Source organism: Ahaetulla prasina, chromosome 1 (assembly GCF_028640845.1).
Source record: "Ahaetulla prasina isolate Xishuangbanna chromosome 1, ASM2864084v1, whole genome shotgun sequence".
In the NCBI taxonomy this organism is placed as follows: domain Eukaryota; kingdom Metazoa; phylum Chordata; class Lepidosauria; order Squamata; family Colubridae; genus Ahaetulla; species Ahaetulla prasina.
In genome coordinates, this window is record NC_080539.1 from 274,825,895 (window position 1) to 274,851,843 (window position 25,949).

The 25,949-nt window shown below is 35.8% G+C and overlaps 1 protein-coding gene and 1 long non-coding RNA gene across 12 annotated transcripts in view; one reads left to right on the plus strand and one right to left on the minus strand.

The window, feature by feature from the left end:
• Nucleotides 1-25,949, plus strand: part of TEAD1 (TEA domain transcription factor 1) — a 245,365-nt gene that overhangs the window by 114,141 nt on the left and 105,275 nt on the right. The gene's annotated exons all lie outside the window — the stretch shown is intronic.
• LOC131186570 (uncharacterized) lies at nt 7,810-17,794 on the minus strand. Its single transcript, XR_009152391.1, has 3 exons — nt 17,750-17,794; nt 11,959-12,141; nt 7,810-9,495 (listed from the first exon to the last, which is right to left on the minus strand). It is a non-coding gene; the product is annotated as an uncharacterized LOC131186570 (long non-coding RNA).

A 25,949-nucleotide genomic window follows, 5' to 3' on the forward strand; every position in this document is an offset into this window, starting at 1 on the left:
AATTTAATATATTTTTTACGTTTTGAAATTTCTTATAGGTAAGACAGCTTATTGAACATTTTTTCATCAATAGCTGATTGACACATATTTATGGAGTTTAAAAAAAATACTAGGGAAAAAAACTGTAAGTTTTTAATTGTAGAAATAAAATAGGTGGATCAAAAGTATTGGAAGCATTTGGTCCTGGATTCAATGCGCACAGTTTGCCAGTTCTTATATATCCCATGTATTGAACTTCTATGATCTAGAAAGAGCTCAGCATGAAAATACTATTCATTAAGAAAAATTAGATGAGTTTTGCCTTCTAATTAGCTGCTAAAAGCCACTGACTTTCTGCTCGAAAAACGGACTCCTCAGCTCAAAAACATTTATGTTCTCATTTATTTTTCTTAGTGTGATGAATAAATAGCTGTTCATTAAAAAAAAAACCACATAAAGCAAGACCCCAATATTTTTTTAAAATGGCAGTTTATGTATGTGAAATTAATTCTCCCAGAATGCACAAAAGACAATAGATTTGTAGGAAAAGTACATAAAAAGTGCAAACAGGTATCAGTGAGGTAATTTGTCTTTTACATTAGTCTCTTGAGTTGTGTTATATGTTGCTTTTTTCTAAATCATACATTTTAGGGTTTTTAATGCGCATCATTTTTATATGCAAAGAAAACCTGTAACTCCACATCACCATGCAAAAAAATCTGAAGTTTGGAAACATTTTCTGGTCTTCAGTAACCAGGACACACTATCCCTGGTGCCAAGTCCCTTCTCCAAAATTTGTAACATCTTAGCAGTTACTGTTTTTGAAAACGGCTCTGAATAGAAAATACTGTTTTGGTACTGATTTCTTTAACCATAGGTTTGTGCCATAAGGCAAGAGTAAGCAAAGTGTTACCTTCCATAATCCCTAGCCATTGGGTATGCTGGCTGAAGTTTAAGGGAGTGGTAATATAAAAATGCCACATTGCCTATCCCTGCCTTAAGGCTTGGATTAAAAGTGTGGTTGAAAAATGAATTCATGATTGAAGTTTCAATGATTTCTAATCCAGGCAGTTTCACTGTGAATATCCTACCAAGTTCTTGTAAAAGAAGGATTGTGCAAAGAAAACTGAATGCTCTTTTCAATAAAAAGTTGTGTTTACATGAATTGGACCAACAACAAAGAGGACTACCTTAATGTAGTAGCTTTCCCTCATGCCTCTTAACACAGTACATTCAACTCAACAAGAGAACCTGAACTACTGGTTGTTGCAGATATTCTGCTGAAGGCAGAAAAAGTTAAATGGATTGTTTTCTGCCTGCACGTAGAAGAATATTGAAGCGCTTTATGAAGAATGAGTAGGATGGAAAGTGCATTGGATTATCAATGTATTGTCTACTGATTGGGCAGCTGTGTAAAGTCCTAGCGTCCCTGAGAACATATACCAAAGATGGTCAGACGACCATTGAAAATTTTGCATATTTAATATGTGGAAGAATGTTTCAGCACTTTGGGTTCTCATAAATACTAATTTGAAACCAGTGGTTTTTATATGGTTTCTTGCTGGAACAATCTGAGGTCCGTCTTGTTCAAATTTCAGGTATGCTGTCAAGCTCAAAAGTAGAGTCTTCCTCTGCATTCCCCAGAACCATATTTTATCCAACTCTATGGAAGTTTCACTTGAACGATCTGCTAATATGAAAGGGATTCAATTGGAAAGTTAGGGCTGGTGGGGAAACCACTGGATGAGTGGGACAGGCAAAAATTATCTCGGTTGGATCTTGCCACCCTCACTAGTTTATGCATCCCTGCAGGTTTGAATTGAGATCTCAAGTTAATTCTGACTTCTGTCTTCAGCAATTGGCAGCCAAGGTTTTTGCCCATTGAGTTACCTCTCTAGGTTTCAAATCTTTCGTTGTGCATTTTCTTCATTGTTTCTTAATATATTTTACAAAGCCTTCATAGCAACTCTATAAAGTGCTAGTCATCAATGCATTTCCTAACTATTTGTTCCTTTATTGTTGATCCTAAAAGGCAGAAGCTATTCACCACTTCGATGTCACCAGAAATAATCACTATTTTTGTTACAATCTAACCACGGTAAAAATATTTTAAAAAATATTAGGAAATAAACTTGTTATCATCAGAAGCTTAGAATAAAATGCTACCTGAAACTGGATGTAAGACAGAAAGGGAAGTTCAGTCCAATCTGCTCACACATTTAATGAATATTCAAGGGGTGGTAGTGATAGTGTTGTTTATATTCTCCAGGACCAATGTTTCACTGGTTGTGGTACTTAAAATTACTTAAATTATTTTCTAGTTTACAAAAAAAAAACCAAAAAAAAAAACCAACAACCCACAGGCTCTATCAAATTCTACAAAATACCAAACAAAACTCTTTTCTATCTTTGCTTACATCATTTCTGTAAATATTTTATATCAAGATAGTGAGGGTTCATATCTTATTTCATTGCATATGTGTGAGGTAAAGCAAACTATGAAAAAGAGATATGACTAAGTCATTAATCTAAGGTTCATGGTTCAGTAGGGATCTGAATCTACTTTTTGTGTACAAATGCAATAGTCTTATCCATTAGATCAACTTGGATCTAATAACATGTTTTATAGTTTCATGATTCAATCCTCAGAATATAGATGGGTTTTCTCTGTTTAGGCCCTTCCTCCATAAGAAGTCTAATAACAACCAAAATATAACAATAAACTTGCTGTTTGTAGGGAGCAAATTTATTTCAAAATGACATGTTTCTCTGGAATTGTTTAATTTTAATACAAAAACAGGGAGTTGCTTAAGTAAACCTTAATGCTTACCTTCAGTTTTCTTGACCAACTGCATTTTTGTTCAGTGTTTATGATATGTTGATTAGTAATTGCTCCTGATGAGCCAAATCTGATTAAACTCCAAGGAAGTGCTCATGTATTTCCTAAGGTATTTTATAAGTGAATCAAAGATTCAGGTATTTCAGATATGGAAAATGTGCAGATTGCTTAAGATGTACAGTACGACATTGCTCACTCTAAGATACAGAGTCCTGTCTGCCCTTAAAACCCTTTGTTCTCTTGGCTGAATGCGGTTAATTAGCAACTGTCTCCATAGCAACTGCCTCATAGTCCAAAAACATTGCCTAGTTTTTGCAGTTTAGCTTATCACACTGTTTACCTGAAGGGCTTTTCACTGCGCTGGGTCTCATTTGAGTTGGCCGCATGCCTGTCCACGGAAGTGAATTGTCAAGGTAGAGGAGGGGAAAAAACAGCAACTCCATGGCAGCAAGATGCTGTATGGGGAACTTTAAAAAGAAAAAGTTTCACAAAAACAAAAATTAGAGTTTTATTGTGAGTTACATTAAGCCTTAAATTATTGGGCTTACTTAGATTGGTGTTGCATTTTTTTCATCCCTTCCTGGGTGCAATGGTCTGACCTATTGAAAGTTCTCTTTTGTTTTTAAGGACATGGAACAATTAGCAATCTTACAGCCCTGCTTTTCTGCAATTAGAACACCTTCCATTCATCAAACAATAATAACATTCCCACACAACATAACCAACTTTTTTAAAAAAACCTTATTTGAAGGACCCTACCATTTCAAAAGCTCTTTTCTTGAGTGCCAAGGAAGGTTAATTGTCAGCTATTCTTTTCAAAATTGCATTCTTCATAAGCTTTTGTTTTAGAAGGTTATACCTGAAACATATGTAGTAGTATGTTTTTAAGTAATTCACTGGCATTACCACTTTTCTTTCTTTCTCCACAACTACACTTATAAAGGTATTTCTGCCTTAACTATCTGAAGGACATCACAATTTATTCCTTAGCAAATAAGATATGTAGTTTTTATATTTTCAATTGAAAAGGACTCAAAACGTTTGGAGTTTTTCATTTTTTTATCACATGAACCTTTGGGGGAAAAGGTATATACCATTAGCTTTTTCACGTTCTTCAGTTTTAACTTTAAAATGTCCTGGGCGTATGATTTTATTTGTTGTCAGTTTACAGAAATGTGCAAACCAGAACCTGAAGAATATGAAATGATTCAGTCAATCACTAAAGCAAAGAAATAATTCAGAAAATGTCAAGAGTCCACTTTTTGATCTACTCTGTGATGGTGTTGATAATAGTATAAGGACATCTTTGGGTTTCTGAAAATCAGATGGCTTGTAAACAGTACTGACTAGATCTAGGGTTCTAGACTGCAGAAAATTTGTCAATGAATACGGTAGTTCTATTGTGTTTTGTTGCTAGCATGGCACATTTTTCTAGCTTGTGCAGTCTGCAAGTTTTTGGAAGGCTGAAGCTCAAACATGCATTTAGATCCACCTTGTTTTTAAAAACTGCCAGGATAAGAGCTGCGATTTGGAACTTCATAAATGATTTTTAAGGAAAAGCAATTATGCCTAGTCCTATAACAGATAATTATTTTTTCAAATCATTATTGGTTATAGGGTTAGCACTTTTTGTTGTTTCCAGTTCTATTAATAAGATGATTTTTAAGAATCTAAACTCCCTTAAAAAGACATTAGTCAAGCAATTAAGAGATTATGATTATGGTAGTACAAATAAATAAATAAAGCACTCCCCTGTTCCAATCCTCAACTGTGATTCCTAAGGTAGCCTGAAATGGTTTTGCATAGCTGTGGCTAGTGCCTCATTAGAGCCTTTTCTTTGTACAAATAATCCTTGTACAAATAATCCTTGTTTAGGGACTATTCGTTCCATTCATAGGTAATGAAAAAACAATGTTGTGACCAATCCTTTGCAGGTCTGTAAAATAAAGAAAGCTGAAATAAGATTGAAAAGACCGTCACAGTTTCAGTTAATGACTGCTTCATTTAATGACTGAGTTTCCAATCCCAATATCGTTTCTAAAGAAAAACTACCTGTATGCCTTCTTTATATATATTTGGACTAATGAATTATGTTCTTTCCTATTGGGATGAATAGTGGGTCTGTATTTTACTTCAGTCTTGAAATATTTCCTTTTAAAAAACCTAATATCTTCTTTTGTGTGATGCTTATATAATCCATGCTTACATACCTATATGACTTCCTCTATTTATTTATTTTTAAAGATACTGTCCGTGTGTTAGGGGATGAAATTTGTTTTGTTCTTATCATTATACAGTTACTGAATTGACATTTTGGCACTGTATTAATTAAAGTTCAAACTACTTTTGCCACTTTCTTGTTATGTGACCCTGGTCCAATCACATAAGAGTTGTTTGAATTGGCTTCTGCAACTAGGCAGAATGCTAAAGTTCTCTGTTCTAAAGGACAATAGAAATGTATTGCTCTGAGGCAATGTTTGTTTATTTAGAGTATTGATGTTGGACTAGAATCTCATTTTTTCCACTCTGTAAAGCAGACTTGGCAAGTATACTAGTCTTTCTAACTTAGAGCAAGGTTGATGCCTTTGGATAGACTATAATTACTAAATAGAGCTTTAGTTTACTTCCCTAGGTTTTCTGTTAATCTTAATATCAGCGTATGATGGCGAACCTATGGCATGTGTGCCAGAGATGGCATGCAGAGCCCTCTCTGATGGCATATGAACTGTCGCCCCAGTTCAGCTCCGCTGCACATGTGTGCGCGCCTCCTGCCGGCCAGCTGGTTTTTGAGTCTCTCTGCTGCGCATGCGGAGGCCGCATGCGTGGGGTGCATGCCAGGGACTGCACGCATATGCATGGGGGTGGGACACATGCAGGGGCTATACGTGGGGGGTGGGAGCATGCATGGGGGGCTGCACATGCATTGCATTTTGGGGGTTTGGGCATGCTTTGGGCACTCGGTCCGGAAAAGGTTAGCCATCACTGGTATAGGTAATCCTCGATTTACAACATTGTTTAGAGACCAGTCAAAGTTACTACAGCACTGAAAACGACACTGACTTATGACCTTTTTTCACACTTACAAATCATTGTGGCATTTCCCACATGGTCATAATTTAGATGCTTGGCAACTGGTTCATATTTATGACTGCTGCAGTGTCCTGGGCTCATGTGATCACCTTTTGCGACCTTTTGACAAGCAAAGTCAAAGGGAAAGCCAGATTCACCTAAAAAACTATGTTACTAACTTCAACAACTGCAGTGTTTCACTTAACAACTGTGACAAGAAAACGGTGCAAAATTCTCTTAACACATGTGTCACTTAACAACATAAGTCATAAGTCAACATGGTCATAAGTTGAGGGCTACGTTTATGGCTAATCAGGGCAGACTAAGGATTTTGTCATCATGCTAAATGAGAGGCTGTTTCAAAGTTAAATTATGTGAGGCAGAGAAAGACTTCAGTCTATGAAGGTACCGTTTTCCCCCGAAAATAAGATCGGATCTTGTATTATTTTTTGCTCCAAAAGATGCATTAGTGCTTATTTTCTGGTTAGGTCTTATTTTGGGGAAAATACGGTATTAAATCTATCTGGCTGACAATCTTAACTGGGGCTTATTTTGTAGATAATGCTTATATTACCAGCATCTTAAAAAATCATGCTAGGACTTATTTTCCAGTTGGGTCTTATTTTCGGGGAAACAGGGTAGTGTGCTTCACTCTCAAGGTATGAAGGATATGCAAAGCACCTTTTCTGGTGCTTCTGTTAGCTGAAAATGGTCTTCTCCATCCATATAGAATCCTGTAAGTCAAAGCTTCTCTGAAGACTTACATTACCCTACCTAACACTTCATGTGGGTTCATATTTTATTTTTTTAAGTGATTCAGAAAGAGAGGAAGACTGGGGGAGGAGGTTTAACATTTCATATCTTTACCTTGACCAGATAATTTCCTATGGAGGTTTGCAACTTCTCTGTAAGGATTACGATCTACTAACTATATACAGTCTTCCTTCAGAGGAAAAGTGATAGGAAGAATGCTGATGCAGGAAAAAAACAAAACCCATTGAATTCAAACATGAGAATGGTATGTTCTGTGGCAGTGAGACTAGCTAAGAAAGCTCTCTTGTGTTCTATATCGGGAGTCTCCAACCTTGGCAACTTTAAACTTGGAGGACTTCAACTTCCAGAATTCCCCAGGCTTTGTTGGGAGTTGAAGTCCTCCAGGCTTAAAGTTGCCAAGGCTGGAGACCCCTGCTCTACATTAATACTCACAAATAATCAGCCTGCTCCCTTTTCTTTTATGAACCCATTTAACCCATTTTCTTTTATAAACCCATTTAACAGATAGAGACTGGTTCTTTCTGATTCATCTTAACTAAATTTGTTAGAGGCAACTAAGGAAAAAAAACAGTTGTATGAACTGGAACTTGTCTTTTAATGTTAAATTAAACTGTTGACTGGTTGCTTAGTAATCAAAAGAAGCACACAGCTTATTCTTAGAATCATTTCAGAGAATCTCCCAGTACTAAATTTTCATTGCCTCGCAGTAGTATTGATGCATACAAGTGCATGCTGCATATATATGGAATCAAATGTTTGATCTAATTTTCTCTAAACAGTTTCTGAAGTAGTATTTTCACACACTTTTAGAGAGATGAGATGTTTTTCTCCTGGATCTGGGGGAAAGTGAACAACGATGATTATTTTAAGAGACTAAACTAAACTTAATCTTCCTTCTCTTGTTATGGAGTCCTGTGGCCACCTGCAGTTCATAAATATGTGGATTTTCCTATTTGCTTAAACATATTCCAAGTTATCATTAATATTTTTATTTAATAGAAAATGAAGCAAGCATTTGACAATGCAGAAACACATTTTAATATATTCTGCCCTACGAAGCGATTTTGTACTTGTTATGCCACCCTTGTCTTCTGGCTTCTTTGAATAACAATTATTGTTTTAAAATATTACAAATAGTTTTTGTGTAATGAATACATATTAAGTCAGAGAAGAAAACAAGGAAATTAGTAGACTTTTGGTAAATGGATGACAGTCTTGAACAAAATTGTAGCAAAGAACTATTCTAGAATTTGCCTGTTTTATAAATAAACTACCAAACAAAAGAAGAATATATTTATTGCACAGACACAAACCACAAATAAAATCTCAATAAGTCTTAAAATAATGAAGATTCATCAAGTATAAGTTTAAAGTTAAATAACATTGTGAATTTCTAGCATTAAACATACATTTTAAGTACCGTAGTGCTGCCATCCTTATGGTTTCTGAAATACTGCTAGAATGCATCTGGGTGCCTATTGTCTAGGACTGATGAAAGTGTGAATCTAACAATTTTAAATTACATAAATTTTATCGATTTTAAATTTTTTACTAATTTTAAATGGGGTTTTGGTTTTTATAAATTTTTAAAGTTCTAGGCTAATTATAAGAAGTTTTTTAACTTGCATTTTAAATTGTATATTGTAGTGTCTGTATTTTATTGTTGCCTGTACACCGCCCTGAGTCCTTCGGGAGAAGGGCGGTATAAAAATCAAATAAATAATAATAATAATCTGTAAGGCATTGCTACTTCTTCCTGTTGTATTTTTGTAATATTAAAACTAGTCATTAGGTTTTCTGATTCAAATATAAATCAACACTTCCATATTTCTTTTTCAAATTGGAATATAAATACTGTTAAAACTCCATCTTACCCCAGTGTAAGCACACCTGAAATGCTAAGCTCTGAGTTACAAGAATTATTTAAAGTTAGGGTAAACATCAACTCTGCATACTTTGATTTGAATTAGACCATTTTTGAAGCACTCAAAAGCTCCAGTAAACATGTCAGTATTCTCTGGGGTTGTCCCATCACCTTCAATGGAGTTCCTACTTCAATTCAAATTATGTATTCATGAGGACCCAATAACACAGCCACCATAATACATTTTTTTCCAGTTATATTAAGAGATAACAGTTGTATTTGCACAAAAAACCAAAAAAGCTTCTAAATGTTATTAGTTTTCTAGTGCAACATAAATATTTAAAAATGAACTTAATCCAGAGTGTTATTAAATATAGTTGTTTGGAGTTAGTTGTAGTTGTAGGTGGCATCAAATCAAATTAAATCAATCAATCAATCAATTGCCTGCAGGCCTAAAAAAACCTTATCCAGTGTGTCACCCACAACATTTCAGTGTTGCTGCCTGGCATCAACCAGAGCAACAAGGCCCCTAGCAGTTAGAAAATCCCGCACTTGGATCTCACATCAGATTTTCTTGCTTTACACAACTTTGGCAAAACTGAAGGAGGGAATGGATTTATTTACAAGGAGAACACAGGTCTTCTCATATCAAAAGTACATAAGCTAACTGAATTGTGAAATGGGGCAAGTCTGTTTGAATATGGGAAACATAAACAGTCCCTAATATTTTCCAGTTCATTGCATTTTCCATACTTCCCTCTGCCAATAAACAGTCCAGAGCTTGTTTACAGGAGCTCCAAGTTCTAAATTAATCCTGAAGCATTCCTATTATTTTCAAGTTTCCTTATTAAAACAATTCCTTATTTCCTTACATGCATCTGAAAAGGCAATCTTGGAAGGGAAAAGTGATGTAGCTGGATGAAGTGTCTTCTGAAATTTTGATACATGAATAAAAGTCCAATTAAGGGACCTGGAGGAGAGTGAAAACACTTCAGTTAGCATCATTTTAAAGAACAGTGTAATGGAAAACTTTTATAAAACCATGTTGTATAATTTTCCCAATTTATATTCCATTGTGTCATTTTTATGCATCACAATACTTAAATTATTAGTATAAACTATAACACAGTGGAATATGAGGAGGCACTTGAAGCAAGACTAACTCTATACAAGTACATTTGTAAATGCTGCCCAGTCTAAGCTGATAAATTTTCTTTGCACCACAAAGGACAGTTATGGCTCTAATTAAACAATGAATCTGTAAATACCCACATGTTACACATTTGATCCTTTGGGGAGAGTGCTGTTTATTCCAGAACAGGATTAAACACCATTCACTTGGACAGAAAAATCATCTGCTAATAGCACATGTGCTGTCTTGTCTGGATTGAACTTCAGCTCATTCACCCTCACCCGGTCTTTACCGTGACAGTATCTGACTTGGAACAGAACAGCCTTTGCCTCACTTGGTCCTCAGAAGTAAAACTCTGGGTCTTCAGAATAATGAAGACAACTGTAATCTCAGTCACACCTTCATGTTCAACAAGTTAAACATCAAGGAAATGAGGATGGTACTTCGTGAAACTGCACAGAAAAATAGAATGGGTTTGACCCCCCCCCTTTCTCTTTAGAAATGATTATTCAGGTGTGAGCAGAGACACTGAAACCGGAAACACTATTCCAGCTGCAGCGAGTTTGGATAACCACTCCAACAGGATACAGTTAGCAGATGATACTGAAAACTCTTGAGAGATCCTAGAAAATCCATAGGATTTCATTCTTCTATGTCTCTCTTGCAAAGATCATCTTGCAAGGTGAATGAGGCATTTCAGTGCTAAAACCAAGTGTAGACTTTGAAATGGATCTAGAATACTCATTTAAAAATATCTAAATCTAATCAGCCACCATTGACTTAGGAACCTTGCCCAGGAACTTAATATCAGCCACAGGTTTATAATTGTTTGGATCTTCTGGGTCCAGCAACATCTTTCTTCAATGAAAATGGAGCTTATAAGTACCTAAACTATTCAAACATCCACTTCCTATTTGAGATAATAGGCTATAAGGGTTAGGATTGAGTAAATATAGAGTTGGGTGAACTCTATTGAGCACGTCTTCTGTATCTGTAAGTGGAAAACTCATCCAAAAGAATCTGATTAATGCTTAGGGCACTTCTATACATCAAATTACATTTTATTCTCAAAGTTTACAGCCAATTTTTCAGAGGCTGCAATAGAGCTCGCTATGTGTTAAAGAATTCATCACACAACTTAATGTACTCAGCATTCCCTGAACACAGAAGTGAAGTTCCAATGTTGAATAATTGTTGCCCACAATTCTAGAAGTAATAAAATATATATGGAATCTGCAAAGTGTTTTGCAGCCTGATTCACAGCATTGATGGGAGTCTTTATTTCAGTTTGTCAATTTATTTTGATGGGGTGATTTCTGTCAAAAGCTTTCTCAATCTAAAATGCCCGTACAAAGTGTTGCACAGTCCTATTTAACAACAGAGGCGACAAATTCTTTCACCCAGTGGAGTTTTATGTCAGTGGAATGGGGGGGGGGGAGAAGGAATTTTCTGCATTTATCATTTTCCTTGTAACCCTCTTGTAGCTGCTTCAGAGAGTTGGGTGCCTCTTTGCAACAATGTAGGAGGCAGCTTGTTGAAGTGTGGGTGGCCAAAAGCGAGGGAATCATTGTCTTTTCCTGTTAAATGATTCTTTATATATTTTTAAATATCTTTTGACATTTTCTTCTAGCTTTCAAAAATTCAAAGAATTTTTGATAAGCATCAATATTCAAAATATTATTGCATTTACTTTGATATAACATACGTGCTAACTTACTTTAATCAATTTTATTTTGAAAATAGGAGCTCCAGGGTATATTTTATGCATTGAACATGACTTTTTTTGATATAAAAAACAACTTTGTATATTTGTAACAACATTTCTAGCTACAAAGTGAACACTTAATTTAAAAACTAGATAAATTCAAAATCACTGTCATTTCTCTTGAATATATATACACAACTTTCTTTGTAAGAAACTTTTTTATTTCTGACTGACAGAATTTACAATCTTGTGAATACCATGTTATAAGGAAAAATAGTACAGCAATTTAATTGTGAGATATTTGAATATATGGTATATTATTCAAAGGATTGGTATTAATAATTGCTGTAAGGTAATAGATTGTAAAATATTTATCATTGGAAAAATAATATATAAATTCACCCACAGAAATTCAAGGAAAACCAAATACTACATCATGTTAGACTTCTTATCTGCTATCATTATTTAGCAGATTATCCCTTCTAATTCGTTATTTCTTTTTCTCTTCCATTCTTGGAAGTAGAGGGAGGAATATAAATAGAATAAGCATCAAATGTAGAAACTAGAATATGTAACCATGCCGTGTCACTTTGCACCTTTATATTTGGAAATAAGCTGAAATGCTGCAGTAATATTCTTAAGGCTGTGTGGTGCTTCAGATCTGTAGAGGGAATGATGTTTCAGAGTTCATTAGGTACAAACGGAAGCTCCTGTCTGCTTCTTTAAACCAGGATTGCAGGCCCAGGTTTCCACTGTATTCAAAAGATGGTTGCACAATCCTAGGAAAATACATGATTGCTTTAAGTAGTGCAAGAAGTTTGTGTCTACACCTTTTTGTCTCCAAATCAAAAGAACTCTGTATATATAATAATTACTTTTGCATAACACAAATTCTTATAAATGGTGTATTTATAACAATTCTGAACAAAAGATGTGACAGGGCTAAATAGTTAAAGTTCACTATGAAATGGTTAATCTCAGAAAGTGCAACTTTTTAAAAAGATGATAATTACACCTGTCCTTGACATGTAGGTGGCCACACTCCAATGTAGGCAAGGTCTGAATAAAGAAATAGGTGGTGCCAAAGCAAAAAATTAGCATAATTTAAATTCAAACTTAAATAAAATACTATTAATGTGGTCTCTGTGAATCTGTTTAAGAGCCAGGACTATATCTTGAAAAGTTGGATAGCCAGGGCCTTTCAAGGAATATATGTTACTCTGGAGCATCAGCTGTAAACCAATGTTTTATAAATTGTCTGTAGGAATTTAGGCTTTTTGTCTTTTTTTCCAGCTTGTGTGTGTGTGTGTGTGTGTGTGTGTGTGTGTGTGTGTGTGTGTGTGTGTGTTTGTGTGTGGCAGAGACCATATTACTTTATGCTTTCTTGTATAGTGAATGAAAGTAACCTTTATAATATAGTTGCTGATTTCATCCATATTTTAGAGCACATTCTCCCAAATCACACTGCTAAGCACAAATCAGCTGTTTTTACTAGTGTAATAAAAGCCGTACCATTAATTTAGAAGCTAGCATTGGAAAGGAGGTTTTAAGTCCTACAGAAATGGAAAGTTTAAAGCAGAGGTATCCAACCATGGCATCTTTAATATCTGTGGACTTCCAACTCCCAGAATTCCTTAGCCAGAAATGCTAGCTGGGGAATTCTGGGAATTGACGTCCACAGGTTTTAAAATTGCCAAGGCTGGTCACCCCTGGTTTAAAGGTTGACTGACAGCCATCATAAGCATGAGGACTATATGGCTCATCTCCTGTTTTCAAACTTCGTAGCCTTTCTACATCATCCACAATTCCCTCAATAGCAGTAGCATAGCATTTAGACTTATATACCACTTCACAGGGCTTTACAGCCCTCTCTAAGCGGTTTACAGAGTCAGCATATTGCCCCCAACAATCTGAATCCTCATTTTACCAACCTTGGAAGGATGGAAGGTTGAATCAACCTGGAGCTGGTGAGACCCGAACTGCCAAACTGCTGGCAGCCAGTGATCAGCAGAAGTATTTATTTATTTATTTATTTATTTGTTCGTACTTTTATACCTCCCTATCTCCCTGGGGACTCAGGGCGGTTTACAGCCAAATAAAAACATATAAATATACAGAATAAAACATTAATTTAAAAAACTTATTAAATAGGCCGAATATTTAAAATAGAAATATAAATAATAAAACCCCATTAAAACCAGATTTAAAATTTAAAAATTCTAGTCCAGTCCTGCAGTACTGCATTCTAACCAATGCACCACAATTTAAAAATAAATAAATTTCAGTCTTTCTTCTGTTACAGAGAAAGGTCACAAATTAGATGAAAAATCCATAAACTTAAAATTAAGAGGGAGGGGGAATCCAACACCTTACTTAAATTAGTAGTCCTCATCAAGAAACATAAGCAAAATATTATAAGGCTGTATATATAGAGCAATTTTAGCATTCTTTTAACCTCATTTGTTCTTTAAAAATAAATAAATAAAAAAAATACAGGCTCCTGATTTAATATTTAAGAAATGACTATAATAATCATAAATGTTTTTTCCCATTACATTTTTATTGGCTTCCACGTGAAACAATCTATAAGACAGCCAAAAGGTATTATAAATACAGAACAGTTAAACGTAAAAATGTTTTAATGTATTTTCTGCCATTTTTTAAAAACCTCACTACCAGTTGTTCTTAACATAAAATAAACTAATGACAAAATACTCCTTGTTTTAAAACATTTTCAATTTTCAAAAACTTCAATAAAGATTTCTTAGTTGACTTGACAGTGTCTTTTATGAACTGCTAGTATAGTAGGCTATTATTCACTGAAATGTAAGCCTGGCCCCTTCCTATAGGCAGCCTGCAGGTTTGGTTTTGTTCCATATATTTGAAAAGATCTGCCCTCATTTCCCTCGCAGTAAAACAGAGCTATTGCTTGACAACGCTGTCTAATTTCATGTTGCAATAATTGTTTAATGATCACAATGAGGCTTTGTCCCCAGGGATTTTTTTTTCTGTCGCTGTTTCTTACCCACTCAGCGTAGTTATTAACAGCCAACAATGCTGTCATTTGTTGCAGTGACATAATGTATACCTGTCATCTTAATGAAAATGTCACAGATAGAAAAAGGGCATTGGGTGGCGAAATGCAGTCACTCTTAGAATGCTAGAGCCTGGTTTATACACAGTCACACATACACAAGCAACGACAAATGAAATATTTCAGGCTTCAAGAATGGGAATTGAAATTGCATCCAAATGTTCATCGCTTGTGTTTACCATTCTTGTGCATGAAATAGTTTAAATTACTTCAAAAAAGTTTAACACTCATTTAATTAAGTTGTCAAAATAAAAAAAGGACTTTAATTATATGTTTTCAACTTTATCTAGATTGAACTGAATTCACATTAAGATTTTGTTACTGCCTGTAGAATGAGTGTGTCTGTTTTTCTAGGAGGATTAATTGGGTCTGGGCACCAGTATATCAAGTAGGCATACTGTGCAGTGCAAATTCTAAATAAAGAATGCTTTGCTTATCTCATCTAGTGTTTTTAAAAGTATTATTTAAAGTGTGTGATTTCAAATTGTAGCATTATAGATCCTCATGTTGCCAGTCAGGTCAAAAGCAATCATAAAGCGTTAAAAATGAAAGCATTGTTGCAAGATTTTTCGTCTTCAATTTAGCGGAACAATGGCACATCAGTATCATAAATACGGCTCTTTATGACCCTATAGCTCGGGCATCCTCTAAGCTATACTGTTATAATGCATTTGAATTGAAATTTCATGGTTAAAGCTTATTTCACTATTCTGAACTTGTGGTAAAGTTCTCTGGAAATGTAGTTGACCTCATAGTAGCAGAAATAATAACAACACATAGCTGCCATGTCTTTTGTCGAATCAGCATATTGCCCCTCTGTATTTTTATCCTATGGTGTGTGTGTATGTGCTTTTCCATGATACATGTAGTCCTCGAGTTATGACCACAATTGAGCCCAAAATTTATGTTGCTAAGTGAGACATTTGTTAAGTGAATCTTGCCCCATTTTATGACCTTTCTTGCCTCAGTTGTTAAGTGAATCACTGCAGTTGATAAGTTAGCAACCCGGTTGTTAAGTGACTCTGGCTTCCCCATTGATTTTGCTTGTTAGGAAGTTCCAAAAGGTGATCACGTGATCTTGGGACACAGCAACGGTTATAAATATGAACCAGTTGCTAAACAACTGAATTTTGATCACACGATCAGGAGGATGCTGGAAATGTCATAACTGTAAAAAACGGTCATAAGTCAATTTTTTCAGTGACGTTGTAACTTTGGAACAGTCACTAAGCGAACTGTTGTAAGTTGAGTACTACCTGCAGTACGGCTGTCCTGCATTGATTTTTTTCTCCCAAGCCAACCTATAATAAAGATGCAGCATATACTAACAACAAGGGCAGAGCTTTGCTTTGTGGCTCTTTTATTGTTAATAGTGCAGTGCTACAAAATAGTCTAATAAAATAAATATACAATCATCCGCAGTCAGCTGCCAGAAGCAAAATAGTCTCTTCTTCATTTTCTGGGCAGAGAAATGTTGAGTGAGAAAGTAAACTTAGTTGCAATCAGGTTATTGTACTATAGATACTCATATACAGCCTTTGTAATACATCCACAGCAAAATATAGTGTTAAAGAGAGGAAAAAATATTTTCATGGAAACAACTAGGCAGTTATTAGGACTGGTATGCGTAGTAAGTTTCCCCCTGGGTACTTGGAGTTCCAACAATGGAACTCATTTCAACTAATTGGACACACACTTATCCAGTGGTGGCTGGAACCAGGGATAAATGCAATGACAGATTGTTGGACAGCACAGATTAGTTTGGGATTTGCAGACATGAATGAAAAATCAGATGCATCTTCTGTTATTTGCATCTCAGACATTCGTTTACCTATAATATTTTTGTGGGGAGAGGAGGGTGGGAATTATCTCTAGACCAGTGGTTAAGTGGTCTAATATACATTGATTTAATAAACTGTTTTGGAGGAAAGTATCTATTAAATCTGAACTGACAACGTATCTGTCAATGTACCTCATCCGCAAAGTGATGCATATGACATAATCCTGTCATTTTGCAATAAAGCCTTGGTTTAGTAGATATTAGTTGGTTCAATCCTTAAATTATTCTGTTAGATTAGTAAATTAGCTCTTAATTCATTTTCTCCATAAATAATTTACTCTATTAGCACAACAGCTTTAGCCTACTTCTTTCATACTGGTGACTCACTTTTGCAGCCATTCATTCTTGAGTATTTCTCTTCTTGTTTAAGAGGAAGATTAATTCATTCTTAAAGCTAACCACTACTTTCTACCAATATTTGCATATTAATTTCTCCATCTGTATTTTCCATCTTTAATAATCATTACATCAGAAGATCATTCAATTACTTACTCTAGTTTATATATATTATATATAAACTAGAGTATATCAATTATATATAACTTACAACATTTCCCCCGTGAAACAACTCCCTTGATTTTGATATATTGGTTTTGAGTTGAGTATTCTTCCTTGCATCCCATAATCTCTCTTAACATATTTGTGCAAATCTTCCATAATTTATACCTACTCATTTTGTTTTATACTTTTTCTAAATCAACAAACGTACACTAAACTTCCTGACATGAAGGAATTGAAATGTTGATCATATTACAGTAAATGTTGAATTAGAAGTTAATCATGACATATTTAGTGGCAAAAAGCATATGAATTTAAATCAGGAAAAAAATTTAAGTCCCTGTCCATGCTATCTTATTTTGTTTTTTTGTTTTTTTATTGCTGTATTTTTGCTTATTTTATAAGCAAATTAAACGTTTGTTTATTAAATTTTTATGCTGATTATCTCCCCTATAAGGTGACTCTGGGTGGCTTAACATAAAATAAAATATATCTACTATTCTAGTGGATGCCTAAAACTGTTCTGTATTTTAGATGAAAGTGCAAAGGGGTTGGTTGGTTGATTGTGTGGTATCAAGTTTGTGCTGATTCTTATCAAGCTCACATATATTTTCTCTGGGCAAGACAGCAAAGGAAAGAAGAAAAGTTCTGAAAAAGAAAACATCTTTTAGCTCAGGAAAATGAAAGCATAGAATGGTCTGCTTCTCAAACCTAGAAGACAGGATTAAGGCCAATATTAAGCCCTATGTCCAAATTTTATTACCGTAGTTGCCTGCTGTACTTTTGATGAAATCCCCAAATTTCACTGCTTGCTACTACATTGCATTATTATAGGCTGCTGGCTGCTTCCTAGGGCCTTCCAAGTAAAAGAGACTTTTCGTTGATGGACTGTTAAACCAAAACATTATTTTTATTTTACCTTATTCTTAAGAACTTTTAGCATATCCAGACTCACCTATTAGTATCCAAATTATGCATTCTTCTATCCACATGTTCCTTCTCAGCACCAAAGCACGTTTTCAGACTGTGAGATAATACAACCTCCATATGAAATCTCAGGAATTCCCTCTTTAAAGAAGAAATTTTAAAAAACAAAATATAATTTTATCACACTATAGCAAATAAAGCAAAATATGAGGCTGTTTGTTAAAATGTATTGATTTTCATAGTTTTATGGCAAAGCTAGTAAAAATTAATGCTAACTTTCAAAGTTGCTGAAACTAGGTCACAACACACTTTATGTGATAACTGAAATAAATTTTGTTCATTATAGCAATATAAGAGAAGTATTTGAAAAAAAATAATATGGGAACAATAAATCCAGTGTAAGAAGTACTTAAACCAGTCATATAAATCCTGCCTGAAAATATTTCTACTAATTATATATGTTTTTAGAAATTCTAACAAAGTTTGTGTTCCTGCACAGTCTCATGTGCATACTATTAAAGAAAAATAAACGGCAGGGTTTTATAATTGTGAGGAATTGCAGGTGTGTTACCTTCACAGCTTCAGAGTATCTTATAACAATGTATAGTATCTACATTATTTATTGTCTAACAATCTTTTCCATGAATAAACCATATACCAACTTTCATTGTTTGAAATGAATAAAGAGAAAAACCCAGTATGGATTCTTTAAAATAAACTTTGAATCACATCACCATATGTTTTTTGAAAGAAAAAGTGCCACATCTATGGCTCCAAACAATCCTTGTGTGTTTAGAATTAATTCAGGATTCTTTTCAACCTTGTTTACAGCATCCTGAAAACAAAGGTTTGGTTCTGAAAATTAAAAATAAATATCATTTCAAACCTCAAAAGCCCCCATCACTTTCCCATGTTGCAAGATCCAAACCGGGTCGGTCACCCAGACTGGATCCTGCAATATTATCCTGGGATATGTATTTATTTATTTATTTTATTTATTTATTTTTGTCACAACATTATATAAAAAGGATTATATAGTACATGAACATATGTATGAGTAAATATTAGGAGGTATAAGCATCAATATATATATAGGAAGAAGAAAAGAAAAACAATAGGACAGGAACGGTAGGCACGTTTGTGCGCTTATGCACGCCCCTTATGGTCCTCTTAGGAATGGGGTGAGGTCAATAGTAGAAAGTTTTTGGTTAAAGCTTTTAGGATTATGGGAAGAGACCATAGAGTCGGGTAAAGTATTCCAAGCACTGATGATTCTGTTACAGAAGTCATATTTTCTGCAATCTAGATTAAAGCGGTTAACATTAAGTTTGAATCTGTTGGTTGCTCTTGTATTGTTGCAATTAAAGCTGAAGTGTGAGGTAATGGATTGGTTGATGATTGATTCCATGACTTTGCAGGTGACGCAGCACAGAGAGATCGGTCTTTAACAGGAAGGACATTACAATAGATGATTCTATGAGTTAAACTTAGGTCTTGTCGAAGGCGACGGAGTTCCAAGTTTTCTAAGCCTAGGATTTCAAGTCTGGTGGGATAAGGTATTTTGTTGTTTTCTGAGGAATGGAGAACTCTTCTTGTGAAATATTTCTGGACTCGTTCAGTTGTATTGATGTCAGAGATGTGGTGAGGGTTCCAAACAGGCGAGCTGTATTCTAGAATTGGTCTAGCAAATGTTTTATATGCTCTGGTTAGTAGTGTAGTGTTTTTGGAAAAGAAGCTATGCAGGATTAGGTTTACAACTCTTAGAGCCTTTTTTGCTATGTAGTTACAGTGGGCTTTGGCACTTAGATCATTTGAGATGAAAACTCCAAGGTCTTTAACGGGGTGGGGGTCATCTGTAAGGTAATGTCCATCAAGTATGTACGTAGTGTTTGGGTTCTTTTTTCCAATATGTAAGACTGAGCATTTGCTGGTTGAGATCTGGAGTTGCGAAGTTTTAGACCAAGTGGTTAGATGATCAAGGTCTTTTTGGATGATAGATGCATTGTCTGTGGTGTTAAATAGTTTGACATCGTCAGCAAAGAGAACACAATTACTTGTGATATGGTCACAAAGATCATTAATGTATAGTATGAAGAGTGTTGGTCCAAGGACGCTGCCTTGAGGAACGCCACTTTTGACAGGAACAGGATTTGATCGAGCATTGCCAATTTTGACCACTTGTTGTCTGTTAGACAGAAAAGCAGATATCCATTTGTGAAGGGGTCCTGAATTTAGTTTTAGGAGAGGTTTATCGTGAGTCAAAAGCTTTACAGAAGTCTATGTAGATTGCATCTATTGTTTTGCCTTGATCAAGATTTGTAGTCCATATGTTTTTACAGTGAAGAAGTTGTAAGTTGCATGATAGTTTTTTCCTGAAACCAAATTGTTTATTGGAGAGTAGGTTGTTAGTTTCTAAGTGTGAGGTAATGGATTGGTTGATGATTGATTCCATGACTTTGCAGGTGACGCAGCACAGAGAGATCGGTCTGTAATTTTCAACTAAGCTGGGGTCTCCTTTTTTGAAGATAGGGATGACTGTGGCTAGTGACCAAAGTTTGGGAAGGGAACTGGTAGTGAAAGCTTTGTCAAAGATTATGCTTAGGGGTTCTGCTATATTGGTGGAAAGTTTTTTTAGGAAGTATGCGCATAGTGCATCGGGTCCAATAGATAGCGATGGTTTCAAGTTATGAAGAGCTTTTTCAACGTTATCTTCTGTGAAATCTATATGGGTTAAGTCATCATATTCAATGCTGGTGCGTTTATGGAATGTTGGATATGTGTTATTGCTGTTAGCAAAAACTGAGCCAAAGAAACTGTTGAAGAGGTTGGCTTTAACTGTTTCGTCATTGTATTCTTTGTTGTTAGAATCTTTTAGTGGTGGGATGGATCTAGAGTCTTTAAGTTTATTGTTAACAAAATTATAAAAGGCACGATTGGAATTTGTGCGCAAAAAGTCCTCTTCTTGCTTGGTGTGGTAATTTGTGCATTCAGTTTTTATTTGGTTGCATATATTTTTGTAGCGGTTTTTGAAATTTGCTACATAGCCTTTTTTGTTTCTTTTCCAGAGGGATTTTTTTTTGATTGAAGCTTTTTTATTGATATGGATAGTTTGCTTTTCCTGGTCATGGTGGTCATTTGTGGTACATACAGCTTAATGACTTTATTGATTTCAAGTAGGAAAACTCTATAGTGGTCTTCAGCGGTTATGGAGGGTGCAAACAGATTTTGCTAGTCCAGAAATGAAAGATCGTTGTTTATAAGATCGTAGTTGGCTTTTTTGAAGTTGTAGCTGGGAATACTACTGTTATTACGATTTAAGTATGGACGTATATTAAGACGAAAATCAGTCATGCAGTGGTCACTGTTGGAAAAAGGTTCTTTGATTTGTATTCCATAAATTGAGTTGGAGTTGTTGCAGAAGATGAGATCAAGGCAGTTGTTGAGTCTTGTATTGTTAGTTACAAGTTGTTCAAGACCTAGGTTTGTAACAGCGTTGTATAGTGTAGTATGGATTGGATCAGTTGTACATTCATTAGTTATCCAGTGTATGAGAGGTAGATTTAGGTCACCCAGGAAGATGAGAGGATATGGGCAAGAGGTAGCCCATGTTAGCAGTGAGGTTAGCATATTTGCATGGGTAATGTCATAGTCAGGGGCTCTGTAGCATAGTAAGAATCGAAGAGTAGTGTTGAGGGATAGGTCGCATGCCATAGTTTCAGGAAGAGAAAGTTTTTGTTCAACTTGGATATTTTTTAGATTCAGTGACTTTTTGTAAAAGATAGCCACTCCACCACCTCTTCGGTTTTCACGATCTGATTGATAAACTTGATATTCTTTGTTTGAGATAATGGAGTCAGGAAGGGATGAGTTCAGCCATGTTTCACAAACAAAAATAATATCTAATGTACCACTGTTTAACAAGAGGATAAATTCAGGTAATTTGTTAACAATGCTTCTTGCATTTATCAATTTGCATTTGAGATCTGTAGTAATTGGTGTTGTAGATGTAAGGGGCGTGCATACCTAGTTTTGATTGTTTGTAGGTTGGGGGTTGTGCACAATAGATGGTTGAATAGATGGTTGGGTGGGTGGTTGGATGTTTTGTATTGAGATGTTTGGTTGAATGGTTGGTTGGGTGGCTGGTTGGATGGTAGTTTGGCTGTTTGGATGGATGGCTGTTTGGATGGCTGGTTGGGTGGATTGTTGGGTGGCTGTTTGGATGGCTGGTTGGATGACTGGTTGGATGGCTGGTTGAATGGCTGGTTGGATGGCTGGTTGGATGGTTGGTTGAATGGATGGTAGGGTGATGGGTACTTGGTTGAATAATGGGGTGGCTGGTTGATTGTTATGGGTGATGGGGGGTTTGGAGGTGATTTTTTGATTGAAGGTTTTATTTTTTATGCAATCTGCGCGGTAGTCGATGTATAGGTTGGATTCGCCATTGTCTTGTCTTCGTTTAAGTTCTGTGTGAAGTTCATGAGAACGTATCCGTTGTAGAAAAGATAGATCAGGACGTGATCTAAGTTTACTGTAGGCTGGGTTGGTTTTAGCAATTGAGTTTATGGTATAAATGAATTTACGTTTGCTGTTCTCATTTATACATGTGACTCTACAAAATCTTGGTGCTGTTGACCCATCACTGTTTTTATATTCTGGTCCATCTCTTGAGACAGCAATTATTTCATTTGGGAAGATGGTTGATGAGTTATATCCAATGATGTTTTGAATCTTATTGATATCAGGTTCATTAGTGTTTTCTAGTCCAAATAATATTGCATTATTTATTTTTTGTCCTCTCTCCATAGCATCTCTGATTAGTTGGTTAGTAGTTATTTGTTGTTTAGGTTGTGTTATACTTATTTGTTGTCTAGGTTGAGTTGTAGGTTGTGTATTAGGTTGTGAATTGTGTAATGATAGATGAGTTGGGAAGAGATTTAGTTCATTTGAGTTTTCATTTTTTAGTGTTGAAATTTGTTTTATCAAGTTAGTGAAACTTTGTTAAATAACTTAAAAAAATTTTTTCTAAGTTTTGTTCAATATCTTGTATTCTTTTTTCTAGGTTTTGTTCAATAGCTAGTAATCTTTTATCTAAGTTTTGTTCAATAGTTATTAATCTTGTTTCTAAGATTTTGTCAGCATTGGATTTTCTGGCTGGCATAGTGATATTTTGAGTTTTTATGTAATTGGTATTGAAGTAGTGTCTTTCTTATTTCTTTGTTTTATTTCACACTCTTCCCAATTTTAGTAATGAAGAAGTATCTCTCACTTAATCAAATATTTCTTAGTTTTATCTCTCTCTTTCTAACTTTATATGGCAATTCCTTTGGCAATTGCTATGGTAATGGGGAATCACTATGGTAACGGTGAAATTTGGCGGGAAATTTAAAATGGTGAGAATGGGTGATTGAAGAAGCCTCTTTAAGGGTGGACACAATGGCGGGAGTTTCAAAAAGTCAATAGAAGCTGGGAGACTGGAGTCTCCTCGGAACTCACCAGCAGTCGCTTGGCGGCTTTAATTCTTGGTTGCTGTTTGGCTTTAAATCCTGGCAATGTGGGAGTTGATTCCCGGTGGTGTTGGAGAGCAGTGTGGATCGTGGCTGCGGCGTGAATTCGGTGGTGGTGGAGAGCGGCTTGAATCGGCTTGAATCTTCTTGAATCTGGCCGTGGCCGCCTGGATCGCAGCGGTGGCGGTCTCCTGGGCAGCGGTGGCGGTCTCCTGGGTCCAGTTGCGCAGTGGCGGCAGTCTCCTGATCGGGATCTCGAAGCCTCCTGGATAGTCTCCTGGATAGTCTCCTGGGTCTCCGCGACCGCCCGGATCATAGCGGCGGCTGTCTCCTGGGATCTCCTCCTGGGTCCTCCTGGGTAGCCTGGATCGCCGGCAGCCTCCTGGATCCTCGCCGTAGCCTTGCGGGTCGCGGCGGCGGCGGTCTTTTCAAGTGGATTGCGGATCTTTTCAAGCAGTCTTTTCAAGCGGATCGCGGCGGTCTTTTCAAGCCGCGGCCGCCCGGATTGTAGCAGTGGCTGTCTTTTGAATCCTGGCAGTGTTTTGAATCCCGGCAGTGTTTTGAATCCCGGCGGTGGTGGCGGCAACAGCTCCAGTGGTTAAATTTAATTTGATTTAAATTTGATTTTTGGCTAAATTGGAGCTTCGAGGATTGCCCTCCTAAAGAGTTTTCGCTCTTTTACAGAGAGCGTTCCTCCGAGGCTACCTTGGTGGCCGCCATCTTCACCTTCATTGGCCCATATTCCTTAGTTACAGAGTATCAATAAATGGCCAGACCACCCTGAAGGTAATTTGTAAAGATACTACTACTGATTTACCTTTCTTTCATTTCTAGTATTCCTAAGGCAGTGCTTGTATCTCCACTATCTTGAACATAGAGGTGAAGGAGAGGCACTAGGTCCACAAGAGGCAATGCAAAGTTCAGAAGGTTTTCAAAGGTCAGGGTGCTAAGTATAGCAACTCTGGTAAGGGCACCCTCACTTTTGGAGTACTTCCAGTGTTCGTACTCCATGAGTATTCTGAGTAAAATAAAACAAGATTTAGCCCAAGATTGTTATGGTAAGACTTGTTAGTGCGAGAAGTTTGCATTGAGAGAAGCACACTCAAAAGATTTATAGTTTGCCATTATGTCACTGAGAGCATTTGAGTGGCCCTCAGTGCCAGAGTCCTTTAGATTTCATGATGCTTGTCAAAATACACGCTTAAAACACTGTAAGCATTAGTTACCCTGTGTTTTAAAGAAATGTGTAATTTTGTAATTATTAAATGGACCTGTTTAATGTATGCCTTTTAGAAATATATTTGTGAAATCTTCAGAGCAAAAAGTGATTATATGCTGTGCAAACTGCATGGATATTATACCCCTGAGTGGCATTTTGATGTTACTGCTGAGCAATCTGTAGGATTTATTTTTAATGATGTTTACAGTGCATTGATATTACAACCAGATGATTACGCCTTATGCTAATTTTTATTGACATGTACAAACATTTCAGAAGAGATCAAGAAAAAAAATGCTAACAATTACAAATCAAATACTTGGAGCCTAATTTCTCCCCAGTGTGTCTCTTCACCTCCTTCAGTTTAAGCTTTTCGAATTAGCAGTCTTCACTATTGAAGCAGTCCACGTATGTTGGACTACAATTTCTCAATCTAAAGGACGTCAGGTTGGGTGGAAGAAGGCTGTTTCAGACAGTATACCAAATTCATTTTTGAGCAGATGGTTAAGATTCCAATTTGTCATTCATCTGAATCAAAGGTAGTTCCCTTAAGAAGAAAAATATTCATCGAAGACTTCAATGCATATTATTTCCTGCTGCATCATTTTTTAATTGGATATTTTTGTTCCTGATGATTTGGAATTCGAGATTTAGTTGTATGGGGTCTAGGGAGATGTATAAATAGTAAATACGTTGTTTTGAACTCGCTCCCTTCCCTTCATCTCAGGATTTAAAAAAAATTGAGACTATAGCAATTCATGCCGATTGCTACCAACAGGCCAGGTTGCAAAAAAATTGGCAGAGAAAAATCATTCCCATTATGGAAGCATTTGCTCATCTTTACCTCATGCTACCTTCTTTGAATTCAAGTACAAGTGTATCCCACTTTCTTGATCCTGAGGGCATGCTAAATGAAAGAAAAGTGAAATGTATTGTTGTCTTTCTCTTTAAAGAAAAAAAAAGATCTTAATCTCCCACACATTCCTTTCAAATGCAGTACTAAATGGCAGGAAGACATAAGATGAACTGCAATCACCATTACCAGTTTTCAATGGAAAACTACTTTAAAATAAAGCTGCACTTCATCTATGTGCATCTAAACCCAACCTTGTAAAGAAAAATACGGACTGATGCCCTTTACTCCAATATTAAAAATTCACCTGCAAAATACATTTGTCAATCTGGTGCCAGAAAAAAGAATTCCACTTTCTGCCAAAAATAGAACAAGAACATTCATGAAAAGAAGAGCAAACTGCTCAGGAGACAGGTCACACCCTGGAAAAGATTTTTTTTTTTAAAAAATCCTTTTCTAGCTGCCAGTACTTGCAAATTAGTAGCATATAAAATAAAGGAAGAATCATAAGACTTCCATGTATTTTTGCAAAGCAAAATAACTTTAAAAAAAAAACAATTTTGCACACTTGATGAACCAGTAAGTTCAAACATTCCTACATAGCAAAATGGATCCTGGATTGTATTAACATTGCACAAAAATTGAGGACACA